Source organism: Lontra canadensis, unplaced genomic scaffold (genome assembly GCF_010015895.1).
Source record: "Lontra canadensis isolate GAN:19392208 unplaced genomic scaffold, GSC_riverotter_1.0 scaffold439, whole genome shotgun sequence".
NCBI lineage: Eukaryota > Metazoa > Chordata > Mammalia > Carnivora > Mustelidae > Lontra > Lontra canadensis.
The window spans coordinates 28,113-51,452 of NW_022631432.1; the positions used below are offsets into that span (position 1 = coordinate 28,113).

The 23,340-nt window shown below is 38.8% G+C and overlaps 1 pseudogene; it reads right to left on the minus strand.

The window, feature by feature from the left end:
* Positions 1 to 1,014: 1,014 nt before the first annotated feature.
* On the minus strand, positions 1,015 to 1,379 carry LOC116862999 (annotated as a pseudogene).
* Between the last annotated feature and the right edge of the window lie 21,961 nt (positions 1,380 to 23,340).

A 23,340-nucleotide genomic window follows, 5' to 3' on the forward strand; every position in this document is an offset into this window, starting at 1 on the left:
CTCCTCTCTTCCCTCTCCTCCTCCTCCTTCCCCCCTTCTTCTTTTTCTTCTCCTCTCTCCCTCCCCTTCTCCCCGTCCTCCTCTTACTTCCTTCCTCTCTTTCTGTCTCTCCCCTCCAGTATTTTTTAACAACTGCTGCACTCTAAGCCTGTACAGAGCCCCCTGTCTGCTCTCTGTGCTCCCTGGGTTAGCTCTTGATTATACAGATCCAGGTAGCTGCTCCCTGCTTCAGTGCTCCTTTCTCCCTGTTCCCACATATCTCAGAATCACAGAAACTTGGGGCCTTACCTGCAAGCAAGAAGCCACCTCCTTAGAAATTACAGAATTACAGCCATTCACAATTGAGTATCTTTTTACCCTGTCATAGTGAGACTACAATTCCAAATCTTCCTAGCAAAATTTATGTATAGAAAGAATAACAAAAGACACTGCTATTCATCAGTACGTCATGATTTAAATTTTCAGACACATTTGGGAAATAGAATCTGCAGGGAGAGGGAGAAGAAAAACAAATCATGGAAGTTTTAATGAGGAGACTGTCATTTTTCATAGAAATGAGAACAGGGCAGGACTCCAATGTACATAAAAAGAAAGGACTTGGTATTTGATAAATGGTCAAGAGGACTTGGTAAGGAAAAGGGACACATTTTATTTTCCATCTTGCCTTGTGCTAAATTGTTCATTCCTTACCTCTAGACTTAAAAAGAGAAAAGTGTTCTGCAAGCCTTAGCTCACTTTGTTTGAGGTCTGATTACTCAAAAGAGAATAAGAAATTAGGTGACATAACTATGAAGTCAACGAAGTAGTACTGGCACAGAGACTAATCACAGAAAAGTCTACACTTAGGAAAGTGTTCATTTAAAAATTTTCTATTGTAAAACTGGCTTTGTTAATATAATATTTAAGAAAGGTGTTTTTTTAAGGGTAGAATTATTATTTTATTGTCATTAATAATCAGATGGCATTTGGGTATAGAGTCTTCATAAAAGACTTTTGTAAATAAATTTTAAAAAATCAGAAGTTTTCAACAGCCAAGGGCTGCTTATGTTTTCAGAAAACATAATTAGATTAATTCATTTATGGTGGCTTCAAGTTTTTCCTTATTAGCTCCAGAAAATTCACCCACCTTCTGTCCCTTTTTAAAAAAACTGGAAGGTCAGCATGCGTTTGACCTCACACCAAAGGGACATCCTGACAGTCATCCATGTCTACTTCAAGGAACACCACATTGGAATACTTCTCAGAGAGGGAATGAAAAAAAGGCTTGATCATTGCAAGGCCCAAACCATGTGGCTGAGAAGTCAACTACTAACAGGTTTATCCCCTGCACCATCCAAGGCTTCCTGAAAAGCAGACTTGCTCTCAATCTGCCTCATCATCTTGGCAGCTGGCGGTCTGACAAGCAACCATAAGAACTGATGAAAGGGATCCAAAATACAGGATGGAGCTTAAGAAAACTGTTTTGATTTTCTTTCTCTTTCATAATATTCCTTATTTTCTCATAACTTAGAAATATTCAGGATCCCCAAATCAGGAAGCTTCTTGTCATGGCACAGTCATTGCTGATCAATACTTAGTCTTAATAGCTTGCAGCATCCATTCATGGCCCTTTCAGTATGTGCCCATCCACTCATGACTCATTCAATCAGGTGACGCAAGTGAGTCTGAAACCCACTGGAATGAAGCCACGATGGAAATTCAGTATTTCCACTATGCAGTAATATCCCTCAGAAATGCAAGCAAGACATGCAGAGGTTGTGTTACAATCCTGGAAGGAGTTGTGCATTCGTGGGGAGAGAAGAGAATTAAAACGTAAACTCCAAGTAATGATCAGTTTGTGCTAACATGACAGCTAACATCCCATGGGGGGGGAACAGTAAATGTCTTCCTAACCCTACAGTGCACAGGATTAACAGCTTTGACTGTCAGCGTTCTCCTGGACCAAGACCAGCAATTTAAACCTAGAGTAATCTTGGAAGATCTCCACCACAAGCACCAGCAAAGTCCCACAAGGGTTTTATATTACATTGCACAGTGAAAGACGCCAGAGAGAACTTCAGTAATCTCATGGTTGAAGAACTTTAATTTTTAAAAAAATCAAAAACAAAAGGACCGGGTGAATAAACATTGTAGGTGAGTAACTTCTTTAAGGACTGTTGGTCCTGTTAGCATGATAGACTCCATCTACTAGCATAATAAGCATTGGGATCCAGCTCTGTAGTATGATAGGTGAGATCGTTTGTTTACTCCTTACAAATGCAGTTCCTGTACAGTTACTGTAGGCAGGGTTTTGTTTTTCTTTTAAGATTTTATTTATTTGTTTGGGAGAGAGAGTGAGAGAGAACACAAGAGTGGGGTGAAGGGCAGAGGGAGAAGCAGGCTCCCCACTAAGTGGGGAGCTCGATGCGGGGGTCCATCCCAGGACCCTGGGGCCATGACGTGAGCAGAAGGCAGACGCTTAACCAACTGAGCCAGGGTTTTTGTTTGATGAGGTAAATGTAAAGATTGATGAAATGTATTTTATGCTGTCAGGAGTTTGTGGTCTATGATCCTGGTTTACAGTTTTGTTATCTTTGGGTTGTCCACTAATATTCGAGACAAACAGTAGGGCATGTGCCTTGCCCTCATTTACAAAATGTAAGTGGGTGTATCTTGTGTTACTTCTCTGTGATGACTGTTCCTTTATTCTTCACATGGTAACAGATAAGTACCAAATGTGAATGTTTCATCAGCCTGAATGTATGATTTTAAAAAAAAGTGTCAAGCAGAGCCCTCTGACACGTCAGATGGCTATAAAGTTTGAACAAAAATCAATTAATATTTGCTGCTTGAAGCCTGGAGTTCCGTTGTTGCTGTTATTATGGCATAAAAGAATATACCATATTCTTTTTCACTTATAATCCCACTTATCTCCAGGATCCTCATCTCTCCTCTAGATGGTTCTATCCATGAGCTTACTTACTGGATCCAGGATCCCTAGCTTGCAGGCAGCATACCCAGAACCCCAGCCATGCTCTCATGAGTGGGGTGAGAAAGAAGGTGCAAAGGCACTGGGGCTCCATGTGTTACTGCTCACCTGGGGACAAGTTTGGCACCAGAGGGGAGACTGAATGTGGTAACAAGGCACAAACCAGACATGTAGACTTGCTCTACGAAAGAAATGGGGAAAGAAGAAGGGATTGGAAAAGTCTTACAATAGTGGGAGAACTCAGGACTCGTAGAGGATGAAGGTCCAGAGAAAGTAGGGAGCCTGGTGCTCATCTTGGGTAACAATGGTATTGGGAGTGGTACCAGCTGACATTCACTGTGTGCCAGTGGGTTAGCTCAGTACACTCTCTACTTAACCTCATTTATTCCCCGTAACAGCCTTACAAACCCAGTACCATTATTTCTGCCACTTTAAAAATGAGCTTACTGAAGATCAGAAAAAGTGGAAGATTTGCCCAAAACTGTCATTGTTAAGAAAAACTATGATTCAGGTCCTTTCAGGGTGTGTCCAGAGTCAGTACTCCTAATATCCAGTGCTGTTTTTCCTCAATTAAAATGGCAAGGAAGAAACCCATGCACTCTTCTACTAGGAACTGTGGACAGACATCAGTTTGTGCCTTTGCTCAAACCTGAGATCTCCCTTTTCATGTTTCTCTTTCTAATTTAGTTCCTACCAGCTGCTTATACCAATTCTAACTTTGCGGGCACGGAATGATTCATAGAGAATTGTTGGCTCGCACTGGCTTGGCCTGAACCCCAGAATCTTGACTATCAAAGAGTGAGATGAGAACATTCACATTTCAGGAGCCTTTACAACTCAGGAAATTAGAAGGAAAAAACATTTTAATTGCTTAAAGGCTGAACTCAACTCTTTTAAGGAGAAGTACGCTTATTACACCTCTTTATTCTTAAGTAATGTATTTTTTAATTTACTATTTCTGATATTGGTACCTATATTTATTGCCATTAGGCTTAATTTTCCTCAGCTAGTCTAGTGGGAGTAATAGTTTGAATGCTAGCCTGGTGTATGCTGCTTCAAGGTATTATTGCAGAGCCTTATACTTCGTTAATGTAATTGTTTTTAATATTGGTCATTATAAAATTGATTTCTGTGGACAATGCTCCTTCCCAAATATCCCCCAGCCCCAGCAGCACAAGCACTGGAAACCTAGTCAGTAAATCATCTAGTCTGTGCAATATCCCCGGTTTGCAGAATGTTTGCCGTAGCCAGCGAGGACTCTGTGGCTTGTCTGTCTCTGTTAACTCTGTGATTCAACAGTAGGGAGACATCCTTCATTTGGTATAAAGAAAAGAATTGCTGTGTTGACATAAAAAGTTACCAGTTCTGGGCAGTTCCCAAACTTCAAAGATAATCTGGTTTTTATCCCATGATTTCATAGCCCAGAGTTTTGCTTTGCAATGATGTCAAGCCAATTCCATCTTTGTCAATCATGTGTTCATGTGGCCTGGAGCAGGGACAGCAGATGGTGTCCATTTACTAGGCCAAGATTAGACATTTGGGAGCAACTACCTAACCCAGGCTAGAAAGAAAATGAGGTTAAAAAAAAAAATCTATTATGCCTGTCATGTTGTAGGAGGGGAAAGACAACTTTAATACATTACCATTTCTCAAAGACATTTGAAATGTGATAATACTAACTTATAAAATCCATTTGTCTTCACACTTGTTGTATACATTACTTTTTATATTGTTTAACAGACTTTAAAATGATATATATGTTCATCTTGTAATGTGCTTTAACATTTGCATTCAACAAAAAAAAGACAAAGAAAAAAAAACTTACTCTTCTAGAAAAATTGAAATCAAGGAAATGTTAGGTCATGTCTGTATCAGTCTGTGGTCGTGCTCACTGCTGTTAGCAGAGCGTCAGTGACAATCATCATCCTAGTGAAGGAAGGGATTCCTGGCTCAGTCAGCTGTGTGTGCCCTACAGACTTCCCTGTTCTTTCAAGCCCAGAAGAAGAAAGAAATGTCCATTCACTGGATGCAAGGAAAATCCTCACCAACAATGGGTGAGAAGAAAGTGCCATTTGCCTTGATCTACCAACATGGGAGTGGTTTTTCATTTCCTTATTTTCATTCTCCCTGAACACTCTTGTTAGCGCAAATGCTAGTCTTGCTATGGAATTATGTGTTCACGTTATATCAATCAATGTATGATGGGCAGTGTAAACCCATGCAAAGCCAATGTAGTCTTTTGTAGGCCCTTAGATGGACATCGTTACTGCAATTAATATTTAATCAGTTTGAGAAAAGCGTTATAATTTGCTATGCATGCTTTTTAATTATTATTTTTTTTTCTTTTGGAATAACAAACAACAAAATGCTGATGAATTCTATAATTTCCCAGATGCTGTTTTTCAGTGAACAATGAACAATGAGAAGTACCTGCAGGCTCTCAAATGATAAATACAAAATGATCTTAGTGAGAAACAAACAACTGAAGACATTCCAAAAGAATATTTTATGGGGTCTATAATTAGGAATAATCTTTCAGCAAAGCAGGAATTAGACATTTCTTTGGGAAATTATTTGCTTTGTACTTAATTTTTAGTTCATGTTTCGTATGTCTTTACCCATCCTTCTGATCAACTGTGGGTTTGAATATTATCTATATACCTGCGGTTGTCCCATAACATTTGTAAGTTTCAGTTTTTACTTTAGTCACTAGTAAAGGCTGTCATGACACTCAGAAGAAAGCATGAATATAAAATAATGGTATGGGCAGAGCTGGGTGGTTGACTGCATGGGACTTACATTCATATAGGCCCAGCTTTAGCCTGGATATCCTCACTAGCTCTCAGCTGGGTGTGGTACCTGAAGTCTCTAAAAGTCTCTAAACCTTAGGTCCTTCCTTTGCAAAGTGAGGTTACCTTTAGTACCACCTCACGGAGTAGGGTAGGATGTTTGGAGATAACGCCTGTAAATGACTTAACCTGGTGCCGTGTGCATAGAGACTGTCGGTGGATGCTGGCTGTTAACCCTTCAGTTGTAGAAATCAGAACATGAGAGGTATTGTACTATTTCTCATTAATCTTTTATCTTTTACTTCTTCCTTTTTTTTAAATTTTCTAAAATTTTTAATTTTTTTAAAATTTTATTTTATTTTTATTATGTTCAGTTAGCCAACATATTCCTTTTTATTGTATTAAGGAAGGCACGTGTTGTGATGAGCGCTGGGTGTCCTTTGCAACTAATGAATTGTTGAACACTACATCTTCCTTCTTTCATCATTCATCAGCCTTAGGAATGGTCAGCTCAATCCCGAGATTGCTTTCTTTCCATCATTCTTACACACTGGTCTTTCAGTGGCCTCTCCACCCCTCACCTCTGTGAGCCTAATACAGTAGTCTGAGCTCTTGGAGGCAGAGTTGTGTGTTGTTTCAGTGGCCTGGGTATCTTTTGTGTTCAGGTAGTAACTACAGCAGAACTTAGCTGTTACTCCCTCTAAGCCTCAATTCATTCTTATGTAGGAAAAAAAAAAATAAATGTGAATCAGTACCCTGTAGGGTTTTATACAGTCAGAAAGAGATAATAAAGCTCTTAACACAATACTTGGCATGTAAGGTCTGTTTGGTAAATGCTAGCTAATTGTGTTCTCTTGCTAAAGAGCTCCATTTCAGGAAGTTTCTCCTCATAGGTCTTCAAAGTTTGCCTACCTCCCACATACAGTCTGGGGTTTCTAGTTACCCTTTGGAGTACCATTGGGTTTTTTACATTCATTTACAGTGGACATTTCTTCAAAAGCTCTTTCTTAATAAGAATGTTTGAGGATGACTGTATAGTTTGCTTTAACTATGAACAAAATACTACTTATATTTATTCAAATAGACATTCCTGTCCAATGATCTATGATGTTTTTAAGGGTCAAGTCAAGAATGAATACTCCCCACTAACAAAAATCTGCAGAGAAATGCTGATGGAAAACTAGAAGAGAGTGGGAGAACTCTGCTTAGAACAGATGAAAGGGAAAATCATATTGGCATCCCTTTCCATTTTTCAGTTGCTTCCACAAGTGTCTGATACTTTTCAGAATACCGGTGTTCTGTTGTCTTTGAGTAATTTTACGACTGTGTAAATCATAGGAAACTAAGAGTAACACAAACTATTGTTGTACAGAGAAATGTAAATTGTGTGACGAGGAATGTAATTGATTATTGTAATTGATATTGATCCACTTTTGATCAATTTATAATTCATTTTGGCATTCCTTATTTGACTCCCTATGTGTGGTGATTTGATGTTCCTTTTGATCTGGTGATAAATCATTGGTCCCTGCTCTAATTAATGAATTAAATAAAGTCTTTGACATTCAAAAAGAAATTGTGTCTCTTTCAAGCTTCGATTACATGTATGTTACCAGAATTTACCTACAAGTTTTATCAAGCTTCCCAAATGCGTATTGGTTACATGCATTACCAGAAGAACCAACAGGATTGCCTGAAAAATGCCACCGCCCAACTCTGTGTACCTATCAAGATAGATATGTAACAGTTAACCTATGCTAGTCACTCTTGAGAATGCGTATTTTATCTCATTTCATTTTCACAACAACCCTATGAGTTAAGTACCATTATTATCCCCTTTTCGAGAGGAGGCAAACAGGGCGAGTAACTTCCCAAGGTCACATGTTCCGTAAAGGGTAGGGCTGTGATGAAAACCCAGGCAAGAGGCTAGTTGTAGTACCCATGCTACATTTCCTCTTAAAATACAACTTTAAGACAACCTGTTGGGGTTTTACACTAGGTATTAATGTTGATCTCAGTATTTTTAGTCGCATGTTTATTTGTTAAATTAAATTCTCTAAATGTTGCTGTTACTTGCTTGCTGCTTCTCCTTTTTCTCCCCCTTTTCTTCCATTTGAGTGTTTAATCCCACCCTTGCTTGGATCTCACATGAAAAAAATTTTTTTAACTGTGTCAAAGTGAATCCTATTTCAGGAGTTCAAACTTTCTCCTGGAGTGCTTTTTCTAGGTTTCTTATCACTTGAAACCTCAAAAGAGGTCATAAGCAAGCACTTCCCAGAAATTACTCATACATTAAAGGCCAGAGAGGGTAGTTTAAAGACAGTTTTTTGAGAAGATGTGCACTGTGAAATCTTTAACAACATCTGAGCCAGTGAAGTATGGCAAACCATGAATTTTCTTGAAAATCTCTCTTTGATTCCATTTATTGGGGAACTACAAAAAGTGTTAATAGGATTAATTCAGAATCTTTCTAAATTTTCCTAAAGGCAAGGGAAACATATTTGTAGGACTTTATAACAAGACATGAAATGTATATCCATGTGCTGATGCAGTCATTCAACCAACATTTACTTACATAAACAAGTAAAGGTTTGAGTTTTGGCTTATAACTTATTAGCTTTGTGATCTGGAACAAGCTGCTTGATGGTTTGAATTCCTATAAAATAAAATAAAAATACAAATTGTACCATCTTCAAGGAATACCTTTAGGTCATTTAATGTGGAAATGTATGAAAAAGCACATGGAAGGTTTGGTATATATAGTAAGTTACTAAGTTTTTCTCATCTCTTATCTTTCTTTTATGATCTACCCAAAATTTCACTGCCATGTGAATAAGACTGTGTCACAAGGCCCATCTGTAACTGTCACAGTTATCTATTACTGCATAACAAATAGTCTCCAGACTTGCAACAGACCTTCTATACACACAGTTTGAGGGTCAGGGATCTGTGAGGAGTTTGGCTGCAAGGTTCTGCTTGGGGTCTGTCCTGTTGAAGTCACGATGCTGAGTGGGGCTGTCATATGGGATGATCTGCTGCCAGACCACTCCTATAGTTACCGGTGGGACGTTTCAGCTCTTCACCGTGTGTGTCACTATAGAGCTGCTCATGGCATGGCTTCCCCAGGAATGAGTGACCAGATGGGGAGACAGAGGGACAGAGAGAAGAAGATGGAGTATACTTTACCGCCTACTCTTGGAAGTGGTGTGCATCCATCTGCCGTGTCCTGTTGGTCACACAGACAGAGTGGGAGGGTATCGAAGCATGCCTCAGAAATGTGCAAATCCTGGTGAGCTGGGATCACTGCAGGCTCTTCTGGGGACTGGCTATCACGATCAGTTCCCCTACTAACAGAACTTGAAGAGGCTCCCTTGTTTTTCTGAGATGGAATTTTTTATTCTTGTTTTCCATCATAATGACAGAGGTCCTTGACACCATTCCCCTGTGTCCCCATGCTCCTGTCTGGTCATGCTTCCCATGACTGTCACCTGTCATCCTTAGAAAACCATCCATACCACACAGTTTCAGGATTTTGTTTACTACATTTTTTCTGCTAAACTTCCCTATCCCCTCTTTGCCAGGGATTGAAACTCTCCCTGTGGTTGAAAGTCCATCTAAATTCTGTCTTCTCCACAAGAATTATCTCATTCTTAACAATAGCTGGCTTCTCTCTTTGTGAATCCTGATTGACTGTTCTATAAGTTTCTTGTATGGTAATTTTCTTATGCTAATATTCTGATATTTCTGTTTTTCCCTCATCCTCATAAACTGATGAGGTGAGGTCATGAGACCCACTCATCTTTGAATCCCCTTCAGTGTCTAACACACTGTGTAGTGGATATAATGCACACATCAAATATTTGGTCAGTTGAACTAAGTGAATTAATGCATGCTGGTGTGGAGAATATGGTAAAGGAAGGGCAGCAGCAGGACCTTCTGTGTGACTGAGTTTTTCGGCTGTGGTCATTTCCCTTTACTTTCGCCAACAGATGGGCAGGTAGCAGGCTCATTAGGTTAATTTTAAGGATGTGGATTTGGTTTATGATATTGAATGGACATCAGCACATTTTGTTGTGAATAACTGTTGAAATGTCATTTAATGGGATGCACTTAAGCAGAGAAATGTTCATTGAAGGCAATGAAGAGCAGATAATAGCATGGAATCTCTACTTTTTATCTTCCACAGCAATTTTCTAAGTATGGCTATCTACAGGAAAACTTAGTATATTGAAAAAGTGGGTCACTAGGAACTTACGTGTCTGCTGTTCCCCAAGACCATCTCCCTAACCCATTTCTTTTCCAAGTCCCTCCCTGAAATCCTGAGATCAAATGAAGTCCTTACAGCATTTGACCCCATGGTGAACAATGGCCATTGTCTGTAGAGGCAGTATGAAGAAATCTGTCTTGAGGTGCTCAGTCCAGTTGATGCTGAGCACCCTTGAAAGGTTTTGGGGGGAAGCATTCATGAGTTCTCACATGTTGTTTTCCACAAGACATCCCCTAGTAGACACCCCACACCCATTTTACCTGAGTGATTTGTACACATGGTCAGAAATCGAGCTACACTCTCATGAAGGGCATCTCTGGATGGTCCTTAGCCATTTGTGGACATGAGAGGAGCAATATGTCTGCATGTGGGAGGGTTACAAGGGCAGCACGTCCTGGCCATGCCCCATGGCATTTGTGACACTCAGGAGCACACTGGGGAGCATTTGACTATGTCAGTAAAAGGAATCAAAAGCAAAGAATTGAGTTTTGGTCTGGTAACACATGAGAGTGCAGAGCTGAAGTATAGCAGGAAACTGTGCAGCTGGGTCACTTGAGGATGAGAATCAGACTCCTGTAACTACATTTGCCAAAAGGAAAGACAAAAAAGTTTGGAATCCCTATATATATTTTTAATTACTTATAATCATGGAAATCTTGATATAATTATGCCATTAGGTCACATTCCTTTCTTTTCCCTATAAGAAAAATTTTATGGTCTGTTGTCCAAAAAATATACTCTGGAAGAATACCTAAGCAGTCTAAGATAGAAAGTAAAAATATATGATGGAATAGTATCTAAGCAATCTAAGATAAAATGCATCCTACTATTCTAATATTTGTATAGATTTTAACTCCAGGAGATTCTAGATGTGGAGGCAGTAGTTTGTATTATAAATTCTAGGAGGAATTTTCCATTCCATGTAAGTTCTAAGTCTCTCATTACAAATTAACACTCAGGATCCTAGGACTTAATTAAGGTAGGAGTTTTACCATTAAAATATCTAGGCAAATTTAAATTATATTTGCTAAGAACTTAACATTAAAATGTATTGTTACCAAATATTAAATATTTCCTCAGAGCTAAAAATTAAGCATATAACAGTCACTTTTCTCAGTTAAAAATTACAGAAACATGTTTAGAAGAACATAAATGTGCCTGTCATGTGACAGGCACTCCAGACGCCATATTGATTTTTGATGCTGTATATTTCTGCATAGTTGACGACTCCTAAAACATTATACTAGTGAATTGAGTACAGCATTTGTACTACACCTCCGCTAGGCATTTCCTTGTCAATAAAATAGACAACAGAGTACAATTAGTTCTTTGGCAGAACTCTACGTATATAGTCTATCTTCACTAATCTTGTCTTAACTCCGCATTGCCTAAGTGAATCTCAGCGACAGGTCAAAAGACACTATTCATATGAGCCATTTCTTATTCTTTTTCAGGCTGATATATTTCTTTCTGATAGTTTTTCTTTCAGCATTTATTCTTCAATGCTACAGAATTTGAAATTGAATTTAAATCCTGAAATTTAATATCACTTGTTCCTATTAATGTATCTTACGATCACACTTGGAAAATCACTGTTTCCTCTGCTTCTGAATTTAACACGTATATTTTGAACAATTTTGTTACAGTTTTAGACAATAAACTTCCAAAGCAACAAATGTGGGAAGGTGATTTTTGTGCTTTTGGGGAGATATATCACCTTCTTTGAGCAGGTGAAACACGAAAGACCTATTTATGTGTAAATAGGGTACCGTATTAAATAGTATAATGTATAAATGGGGACCATGGACAACTACTTTTTTATTTCTATCTGTTACTCCAGCATGATTATAAAAAATACTTCCTTTCAGACCAAAATATTTTTGGTTTGGGGGACAAATTACATAGTCATCCTAGATACATCAGTCTGAGAAGAACATGACAATCACCATCTATTTAGGTACTATAAAGGAGAAAGTTGTACTGAAACCAAATACTTCAACATCTATTTGTATATGAAATAATTCATATATCAGTTGAATTGTGAATTTAATAAATATTTCATTAAGTCTCCATAAGCCAAGCAGTATGCCAGGCATTTGCTAATTATTAATAATACTAGGGAGAAGATGGTGACAGGATGGTTTTACATCTCGCTGAATACCAGGATAAGACAGAGACATCTGGGCACCGGAAATAAAGCAAATGGAAAACAGTCACAATGGAATAGGCCACAGGCTCCAAACACCAACACAGATGGCTACAGAGGTAGCATGCTATCTGCATCTGCTGGAAAGAAGAGGTTTCCATGGAAACAACAGAGTGTCTAGAGATCCTGAGATGCTGAGAACCTCCAGACTTCCTTCCAGCCAGCTCTAGAAGGTTCTGCTGACCAGAACACGGAGGTGGGAGTGCTGCTTCTCCAACTGTGAGTGAGCCAAGGAGGTATACAGCCCCACCTGGCTCCTTCCCAATCTGGGGTCTGGGGGTCTGAGAGACTGAGAAGATGCTGGGGGATAGAATCAGATCCCACATGTGGGAAAGCAACGATGGAAACAGAAGCTTAGAGAGAAGCAGGGACAGAGCAGTCATGGAGTCTTGAAGCCGAGAACCTGTCTTTTTACTTTATAAGAAAGTAGAGAGGAAGCTCTGTACTCTGTAGGAGAGCTACTCCATATCACAACTTTCCTTAAACATTCAGAAAAATGAATTGCAAATGAAAATGGCAACATGAAAATTACATACAATATCAGATTATGACAAGAAAAAAGAAAAGACAGAAGCATACCAAAGAGACACATCCAGGGAACACATCCAAACTTCAATTCTTATTTCCAAGTGAATCAAAGAGACATTACAAATAATGGAAAACATAAGCAGAGCTCATAATACTTTCAGAAAAATAGACAAGAGGGAGCAAAACTAAAATGAAATCAAAGAAAAAAGATTTTAAAAAATGATTTGAGAGAAATTGATAAAAATAAAGATTGGAAAAATACATCCAAATATGGATGATGAGAGTCCCTGAAGAAGAAAAGCAACATAAAACAGAACAAACTAGAACTAAACAAAAGATTTTAAGGTTTAGTTACAAAAATTGACAGTATGTATAGAATGAGCACATCACGTGCTTGACTATAGTAACACAGAAAATCACTACTAACTACATACAAACTGCTGGAATGTCCAATAATTATTATTTTTTAAAGATTTTATTTATTTATTTGACAGAAATCACAAGTAGGCAGAGAGGCAGGCAGAGAGAGAGAGGAGGAAGCAGGCTCCCCACCAAGCAGAGAGCCCGATGCGGGGGATCATGACCTGAGCCAAAGGCAGAGGCTTTAACCCACTGAGCCACCCAGGCGCCCCTCCAATAATTATTTTTAGATCACTAGCTGACATAGCTAGTTAGTTATAAGGGAAAAAATTAAATTATCACTCTTAGTAGTGATGGTTTAGGTCAGAAGAAAATGGAATGAATTTTTAAAGGACCCAAGGGAAGGAAACGTAATAAAGCCATTCTGGGGTTATGTGGTGAATAATTCTGGAAAGAGTATCCGGAGTTTCTCTATCACACAAATATGGGCACATGTATGTATGTGCAGACACGGACACACAAAATACATGCATGCACACACATGCACACACACGCACACATCACACGCAGTAGAAACGGTTAGCAGGGTGTTCTGACAATTAACATGAAGTCCATTTCTTTCTCAAAAAGAAATTGCAATGCCAATTTTACTCTGTCTGTGACACGTGGGTCAATTTGAAATAAAGAAATTCTACTTTGAAGAACCTACTAGCAAAGTTGGAACAATTTAATCTTCAAAAAGGATAATAATTAAAATTTATTGAAGCCCATCCAATAGGTTTAAATGCATAAACTCATAATAATATTTTTAAAAACTAATTTGAGATATTATTAAGAACCAATTATTTCTCCTGAAAACTGGTGGATAAAGGGGAAGCGTCAGGAATTTATTTTCTCTTTCCTATGTGAGCTCACTACTGCTGCGTGATCAAAATAGAGGAGTAGAATTTTGTCTTTACGTTTGCTAGTAAATGAGAGTTAGAATATCACCACTTAGCAAACTCAGATGGAAAGACCAATCTAAGCATTGCATTTCTACATCAGCTAAGCACAAAAAGGACAACCAGAAATAACAGGCTTCCTGATAAAAGAACACAACAATTTGGCCAAAGGGACCAAATCTGTGGGTCCAGCTTCCAATTTGGAAAAGATACAGAGGTTGTTTCTCTGTCAAATTCTACAGGTCAAGTGCTCTGGATTCTTCAACAGATAAAATTGAAGGAGGAAAAATGGTTGAACAGGGAATGTGTCAAATAAAAGAGACCTAAAAGCCATAAAAATAAACTTTGAAAAAAAAAGCACAAGGCAGGGGCGCCTGAGGGGCTCAGTGCGTTGGGCCTTTGCCTTTGGCTCAGGTCATGATCTCAGAGTCTTGGGATGGAGCCCCACATGGGTCATTCTGCTCAGCAGGGAGCCTGCTTACCCCCCTCCCCCACTCCTGCTGCTCTGCCTACTTGTGCTCTCTCTGTCAAATAAGTAAATAAAATCTTAAAAAAAAAAAAAAAAGCTCAAGGCGGTAGTGGCTGTAACAGTCAGGTAGGTAAGGGTTGTTCTGGGAGGAGGGAAGGGAAGCAGCCTGGTGAGGGGGCTTGGTGGTGCCTGTTGGAGCGAGTCTTCACAGCGCAGAGACCTAAGAGCATTCATCCACACTGTGCAGTACTCATTAAGCTGTCCTTTTGTGTTTTGTGATTTTCTGGGTCTCTGTTTTGTGTGGTATAAGTTTTAAAAAATAAAAATGGGCATTCTGTTCAACCCTGTGGTGTTATAAATACTTAATGTGCACATTGTTTCTCTCGGTATCTATAAGCGCCTGGTTGATATTTTGTAATGGACAAATAGAACCATAACATCAAATTAATAACAATAATCCCTTCTATTGACTGATTATTATATGTAGCTGGTACAGCTGCTCCCCATCTCCCTGAACCTGGGACCCAAATACCCCACCTTGCCTGGGATGTCTCTTCAGGCAAAAAGTCATAGAAACACTAATCTTCCCTCTTTCATTAGTTTCCCAAGACCCAAGAAGCCCACCTGTGTCCTCTGAAGCCTAGAGCTGAATGACTGTAGCTGTGTATTTGGAGGGCTGCTCTCCCCTCCCCACCCCTCCCCACCCCACCCCCCACTTGTCTGTAGAGTGTCTTTAGTCTAGGAGTTAAAACCACAAGACAAATAGGTGCAATCCCCTTCCTTCAGGCTAATCGCTGCCCCCCAGTCGCTGTCTGCTTTGTCTCTTCCTAGAATTGTTGTGTCCTGAACATTTTGCCCGGATTACATATCTGAATGATGATTATTTCAATAGGGGCTATGATTAGGAAAAACTGATTTTATGGTGGCTGAGTGACTAATTTCTGTTTTCAGACATGTGTTTTGATATCATATAAGTTCCAAGTGGGGTCACCTGGGTGGCTCAGTAGTTAAGAGTCTGCCTTTGGCTCAGGTTTTGATCCCAGAGTCCTGGGATAGAGTCCCACGGGATAGAGCTCCTGCTCAGCAAGGAGCCTGCTTCTGCCATTCCCCCTGCTTGTGTGCGTGCGCTCGCTCTCTCTCTCAAATAAATAAATAATATCTTTAAAAAAAAATTCCAGGTTACACTATAGTCTTATTAAAAGAACAGTGCTAAGAAGAAGCAATGCCCTGAATTGGCCAAGAATATTTCTGTAAGGAAGGCAGACGTTAATAATTTTGACAAAGGGGTGATTATATACATGCAGAATCACCCAGAGTGTTTGCTTGCTCAGTCATTTCAAACAGACCAATCAATAATTACTTGGATTCACTGGGGAAATAGCACTACTAAGAATAATTAAATGCAGTTGGAACCAGAAGATGAATTTGCATTATCACTCCCCATACTGCAAATAAGACGACGTTAAAACATGAGTCATACTGTCTTAGAGCACAGAATTTATATATTATAGGTGACCATAAGCTGCTTTTGTACTAATTGTCTCACTTAGCATTTGCCAAATCTATCATATTTTTGATACAATAAATTACTCTCCATTTGTTTCCTTTATATCTTTCCTTGGTTAAAAAAAATACAAACTGGAGTGATTTTTTTTTTTATTTGAACCAAAGCATGTCCCTTTAGTATTTGGAAATGTACTTTCTATGATTTCTAATAAATTCTGCTTTTTTCTGTACATTAGGTTGACCCTAATCCTCAGCATAACAGCATATTCCTATCATGAAAGGTCTAAAAACAAATATTGTGGTTAAAGTTAGATATATCAGATACTCAAAGGAGGATAGAAGTAATACAAAAAAATAATAAAGTAGCTAAAGTTGTTAGAATTTAGCCTTCAACAAAGTTTCACAAGACATTATAAATTCCATTACATTTTTCTTTTTCTGAGAACACAGACTATTACTTCCAGCTTCTTTTGTAGTTAAGTTTGAGATTGTATCTGGGTTTAGCAAAAGATACATCCAGAAATATCCTATCTTCTTTAAAACTCAGCCCTTCAAGCATCCCATATGATTCTTAAGTTCTTTCTCCACATTTCTCACTGAAATGTGGAGATTTGTGTCCCTAAGGAAGGGGCTTATGTCAGATGGGAGAGTCCTTTCAGCCTGGTTATGGAGTGACAGGATGGTGTGATTTCCCACTCCTCAAACCACCAGTCATGAGCTCCAGATCTCACATGAACAAGACATAAACCTTTTTATGGGCAGCCACAAAGACTTAATGGCTACTTCGTTTTCACACATGAGCCTCATGAATCGTGAGCAGTACAGAAGAAATATGGTGGCAATATGCCAAATCTTGGGGCTCTGCCCTCTGAAGATTAATTTAACCAACTTTGTAGCTTTTAATTATTACATTATATCTTTTTTCTTTTGAATCCTTATCTTTAAAAAGATTACAGTCAAGGGCTGTTACTTAGCAAAGACCAATTTAGTGGATTGGATTGTTAATTCTGGTCCATTCATGAATCTGCATTTCCAGGAATAGAAAGAATGTCAAAATGCCCATATTTTCAGTCCCTTTTGACTGAGTTCAGTCAAACACGGTACATCTGGATTTCTGTTCTCTATAGACTTAAGCTTTTTAACTTGGGTTGCCATCATGAATAGCATTTTTCATAACAAATACACCCAAATTTAGTTGTATAAAGGAGAAAAAAAGGCATTTGTTCATAGGTTCTGTGGATGCAAAATTTAGAAAGGGCAAAGAGGAAGCACCTTATTTCTGCCCAAGATTCACTCATCTGCTCCAAAGATTTAGAGCTTGGAGGTGACTTAGTATTCAAGACTAAAGTCCTATAAAGTCATATTTTGTTCTTATATCTGGCGTTAGGACTGTAAGAGCTCAAAGACTGGGACTCCAACCACAGATCCTATGACACACGGCCCCTCCGTATGAGTTGGCCTTCTTACTGTAGGGTGGCCTTGGGTTAGACAGACTTCTTACAGAACAGCTCAGAGTCTCAGGCAAACAAGGGGGAAGATGTATTGAGACTTTATTTTTTGATTGAAGTATAGCTAACATGCAATATATTTGTTTCAGGTGTACAAGATAAGAACTCAACAGTTATATAATTAGGAAGTGCTTACCATGATAACTGTAGTTCCCGTCTGTCAGCATACAGTGTTCTCACACTATTATTGACTGCATTTCCCATTCTTTAGTTCTCATCTCCATAACTTACTCATTTTATGACTGGAAGTGTTGTACCTTTTAATCCCATCACCTACTTCAGTCAGTCCTCCTGTCCCCTCCCCACTGGCAACCACCAGTCTATCCTCCATATCTATAGTTCTGTTTCTGTTTGTATGTGTGCCTACTTATTCATATAAGTGAAATCAAATGGTATTTGTCTTCTTCAAGGTATAGCAGTTTTTGTGACTCAGCCATCATTGTCATTCCTGCATGTTCTGTTGGTTACAAGTGAATCACAGCCCACTCAGCGTCAAGGAGAGTGGTTTTGGACACCATCTCTGAAAATGAGGATATCAAGAAACTTGTGACTATTTATTTCAAAACTGTCATAGTTGGGAGCGCCATGAGCTTCTTGAATCGTGAATCACCTGAAATATATGCAAATGTTTTATATACATACATTTTCATTTTTGAGTGGGTCTAAAACACTCATCTTTGAAGCTGACAGCAGAATAATGACATCTTGAGCATTATTCTTATTGCTGACTCTGCACTTATAACATCAGTAAATTGAGAACTATTGCTCCCACCCACTTAGTACATAAAACATCTAAAGTAGTTCCCTGAAAATGCATGCACTAGTATAGTGGTATGAATGGCTACAAATTAAAACACACGTAAGTGTAATGCTAAGGGAAAGTTCCTGGGAGAATGTGTTGATCAGAAACCTAGCCAAAGGTGTTAATATGTAAGCTGTATATAAAATGCCTGGATTAATTTAGCCTTTCTACTTTGTATCTGATGCTTCAATGATGTTAACACAGCTCAAAGAATTTTTCTTCAGAAGTCAGCAGCCCATTCTCGACAAAAAATGTTTTCACTAGACAAAAATACTGATGCCTATTACATTTCAACAGATGTCTAACATTTTTGAAGATGTAGTAGTAGCTCTCTTCATGTGATTCTTTTTAGAGCTACAAACATAGTGATAGATACCATATATATTTTTAACCATGGTTGATTTGCTTTTTTAAAAGTACTTTCTGACTAAGACACAGAGCGTCCTTGATAATAGGTCCCTGAAGCATTCCCTGCAGTTATCCTGTTCATAATCTGGCAGTAATTCCCATTTCCTCTTGCTAAGGATACAAAGTGTGGCTGTTCAGACAGAAGCAGGACATTGCAAGTTTAACAAAATGGGGACTGAGTCTGTGAAGCCGTCTGCCTGCTGTTCACCTCTCTCTTCAAGAAAACCAACTGAGCTAATTTTGAAATGCAGGGAGATGCCTAAATCTGGGCTTAATAATCAAAAGAAGAAAATAAACAGCCAGTAAAGCAGGGGCAGCAGTCATTTTGTGTACCAACATCACATCTGTAGCCTGAAATACAGAGGTGGACTCACCTCTCATTTCTAGGGTTCTTGTTCTTACAGACTGACTGGTTCTGCTTCCAGAGGCCGTAGGATTGCACAGGTCAACATGGGGTGGGGAAAGGATGCGCCAGGAAGAGAGGAGCATGGCTGAAAGCAAAGAAGGGCAGGATGTCCTGGTCCTGGGAACAGACACGTAACTGCAAGGAAGAGGTTACAGACACAGCCAATATGTTGGGGACGTATTGTTAAAGTCCTTGAATGTGGGACCACTGCCTGCCTTGGCTTTTCAACTACATGACGGCCATTGTGCACAGAGAAGACCAGCCTGGAAGAGAGTTTGTGTCCGAATGAAGAGTGGAAGCCACATGAATCCCAGTTAGGATGCTCGCTGGCTGGAGAGCTGGTGCCCTTCAGGGCATCGTGGTCAGAGGCTCGCTCTCCAACTCACCCAAACGTTAATGTAGATTTGAATTATTTGAGGAAATAGGTGCAAATAGTGATTTTCCTTTCCACTCAACAAAGGGAAACCACACATACATCTGGCTCTTTGGTAATATCTTCAGAAACATGGTACCTTTATTATGTATGTACATATGCATTGCATTTCTGTATAGCTACTCATTTTACCAAAGGGAAGGTTTAGAACTCATCTTTCCAAATAATCAGCTCTTCAGCAGCCCGCAGAGATAGACTGCCAGAGTGCAGTGGATTTTGACAAAATCTAAAGGGAAAAGGCAATAAAATGTTAATAGAAAATACAGTAATAAAATAGGAAACAGTACAGATTAAGAATGAGCAAGCCTTAAGACCTCATGTGTTAGAAAGTGAGGCCTGGATTTCTGTGGAAATACAGCGTACAGTGGGAAAAATGCTTGAGAAAACTGTGAGGAGGCAAGTAAGATTGGAGGTCAGGTTTGCCCTGAGAAATGTGGCTGTGGGGCTAGAATTGAAGCTAATTTCAACCCCATTGGGCCAACTGCTGCTGGCAAGCAATCTGAAGACCTTGGCTGCTGATTCATTGTCATGTATATAAATACGATGCTCATTTCCATGAGGTGGGGTTTTCCCAGGAGATCAAATCAAACTGTGCATAACTTAAGAGTGGCCTACCTACCATGGCATTTTAAGGCTAAAAGGATAGAAAGAAGAAAATGTTGATGGAAATCTAATGAGCTAGATATAATCACAAAAAGAGTCACTATGCAGAAATTAAATTGATCTGCTGAGTGCCAATTCTAGTGAGCAAGCCTGCAATCAAATTAGAAATGAAAGTGGAAATAGACCTTGCATCTTCTCAAAAGACCCATCAGGCTATAAGGGACCTGAACTGATAAAATGATCCTAGACTGGTAAGCTACCAGTAAATAACAATAATGTGGATTTCTAACAGTATGTGAAATATAGGACTGAACATTTCAACTTGTTTGAATTCATTTAGTCCACAACAACCAGATCTATCATTAATTACCCTCAATTTATAGAAAATCGGAGGCATATATTAGTTGAGATATGTGCCTGAGGTCTCACAGCTCGTAAGTATATGTGGAAAAATTGGAATCCAGGCAGCATAACTCCTAACTACTCTGTTGCCACAATTTATTAAAAAGGCACAAATTTGGGATAATGACCCCTCAGTAGTTCATCTTGGGAGTGCATTCAAGTGTTTGAATCTAACAATTTTTTTAAAAATTATCCAAAAATGCATTTCTTGCAAAGTCCCAAAGCAATATAGAAAAAGAGATGCTAACTTTCAGGAGAGCCAAGAGCTATTGTATGGCTGTGCTCATTGAGTTATGCCTGGAAAGGAGCCTGACACCATATTTGAATACTTACCCGCTCCATCTATTGCATCAGACCCTCATCCTCAGAGCTAATCATCTCAATCTGATGCTCAGAGAGATCAGCCTACCTGCTCAAAGTCACACCACCAATTAATGATAGACCCTGTCAGCCTGCTTCCAAAGATCACTTTCTGTCCTCCTACACGTTATGGCACTCTTGTTAACCCATTCTAGGGCGACTCATGAAATACACAATTTTCAGTACACTCATAGAAAATCTGTAATGCTATTTAGGTAGACATTTGTATCATTTTGGTTAATTGTATTAAACTTTGCCTCAGATTTTGCTTGTGTTAACCCAGAACTGTGCAGTAGACAAGATAATATTCCGGTGCTACATAAGATGTTATGTATTGTGTTAACTGTTAGCTATTATGTTGTACTTTTTAATTCTTAGACAGCAATATGCTAGATTCCATAATTATCAAATACTTCATCAAATCAAGGTCCTATTACAAATATATAGGACTCCTTTTTGCACATTTTTTCACTTAGAGTTATTGAAGAAAATTTAGAGGATTTTTTTTCTCAATTTATAAAAATAACTACTGATGTTTCACTTAGTTAAGTAAATAAGTACAGGGATTTATATTAAGGTATCAAAGATAGAAATAATAGAATAATCTAGAAAATTCTGAATAACAAGTTTATAAAACTGCTTCTAGGTTTTTATGCAGATTTTTTTTTTTAATTCTTCTTAGAAGGAGGCTCATGTACCAGGGGCAGCTGGGTGGCTCAGCCAGTTCAGTGAGTTGGTTTTGGCTCAGGTCATGATCTTAGGGTCCTGAGATCGAGCCCCATGTCTAGCCCCCACATAGGGCTCTGTGCTCAGCATGGTGTCGGCTTGAGATTCTTTCCTCTCCCTCTCCCTCCCCCACTGCTCCTTCCCGTGTTCTCTCACTCTCTCTCTCTCAAATCAATGAATAAAATCTCTAAAAAAAAAGAAAGAGAGAGAGAGAGAACCTCATGTACATATATAAACAATTCAATACTTAAATGTGGCTTGCCTTCTCAGCCTTTCCTCAACACAAATGTCTGGGGAAAAATCAATTTTTAATTTTTTTTAAAGATTTGTTTTATTATTTATTTATTTGACAACAGAGATCACAAGTAGGCAGAGAGAGAGAAAGGAGAAGCAGGCTCCCCGCTGAGCAGAGAGCCTGATGTGGGGCTCGATTCCAGGACCCTGGGATCATGACCTGAGCCAAAGGCAGAGGCTTTAACCACTCAGCCACCCAGGCGCCCCAAAGATCAATTTTTATATTTCAGATTCAATAAGGGTTCATTTCTACACGTGCCCCAGAGCTCTGTGGATCCAATCCAGATTCTGTCTCCTGGTTTGGGAGGATTAGAGAACAGTCTTTGCCGAAACCACAAACTTTTTTGCTCCTTAAAACTTCACATGTAACAAGGTCAGTTATTTCTGTGAGGCTTTCAAAGACTTCACCACGGGAAGCCAGAGTGTCTGCTGGTGTTTCTTGTCCCTTCTAAGTGGTCACCTACCTGGCCACCCAGGATATTGTCCCTTTGAATTAACTCAAAGTCAAACAGATCAGAAATCTTAATTACATCTGCAAATTTTTGCCATATAAGGTAAAACTATCCTAAGAATGATATTCTATCATATTTGTAGAGTCTGCCCACACTCGAGAGAAAGGGAATATATGAGCACCTGAGCCATTGGGGGTCATTTTAGAATTCTGTTTATCACAGATGCATTTTAATTAAAAATAATCAAATTGATTTTGTATGTTCTATGCATATATGTACACAAGACATTTGCACCATTATCCAATAACTTTGAAGGCATTATTTTTTGTCACACACCCTTCTATACCAGGATGTATAGCCTATTAAAATTTTATAAATGCAGTTATGTAAACTGTTAGGCAGATTCGAAATAGTGATTTCACTTATTGTTTCAGTGCTCCCAGAGTGGGATAACCTATAATTCAAAATATATTTTGAACAAAATATGTACTTCAATTTTTGAACTTGTTTAATACTGTTGATAATCATGAAAAAGGTGGTCTCAAGTTAATTCAGATTTCTTGCCCACTCACATTCCTATCCCAAGGCCCAACTTATTGGAATGACAAACCACAGTAGGCACAGCTTTAATACAAACCATACGATCCACATGTAAATTAAAGCTATTCGTGAGGTGGGAGTTAGAACCATATTAAATTGCTTTTATATATTAAAGTTGGAGTATGCCTCTAGAATAATGGTTGCATACAATTATTAATAAGTAACCATTAGCTCTGCTGCCCGTGTGTACGTTTTCCTGAGGTGATTGTTTGGTGATTTGATTCATCTTATACATTGGTCTTTTCCTTCCCCCAATTACTTTCACAGGTACAGATACATTATACACTCTTCAATTCTTTCTACTTAATAGTT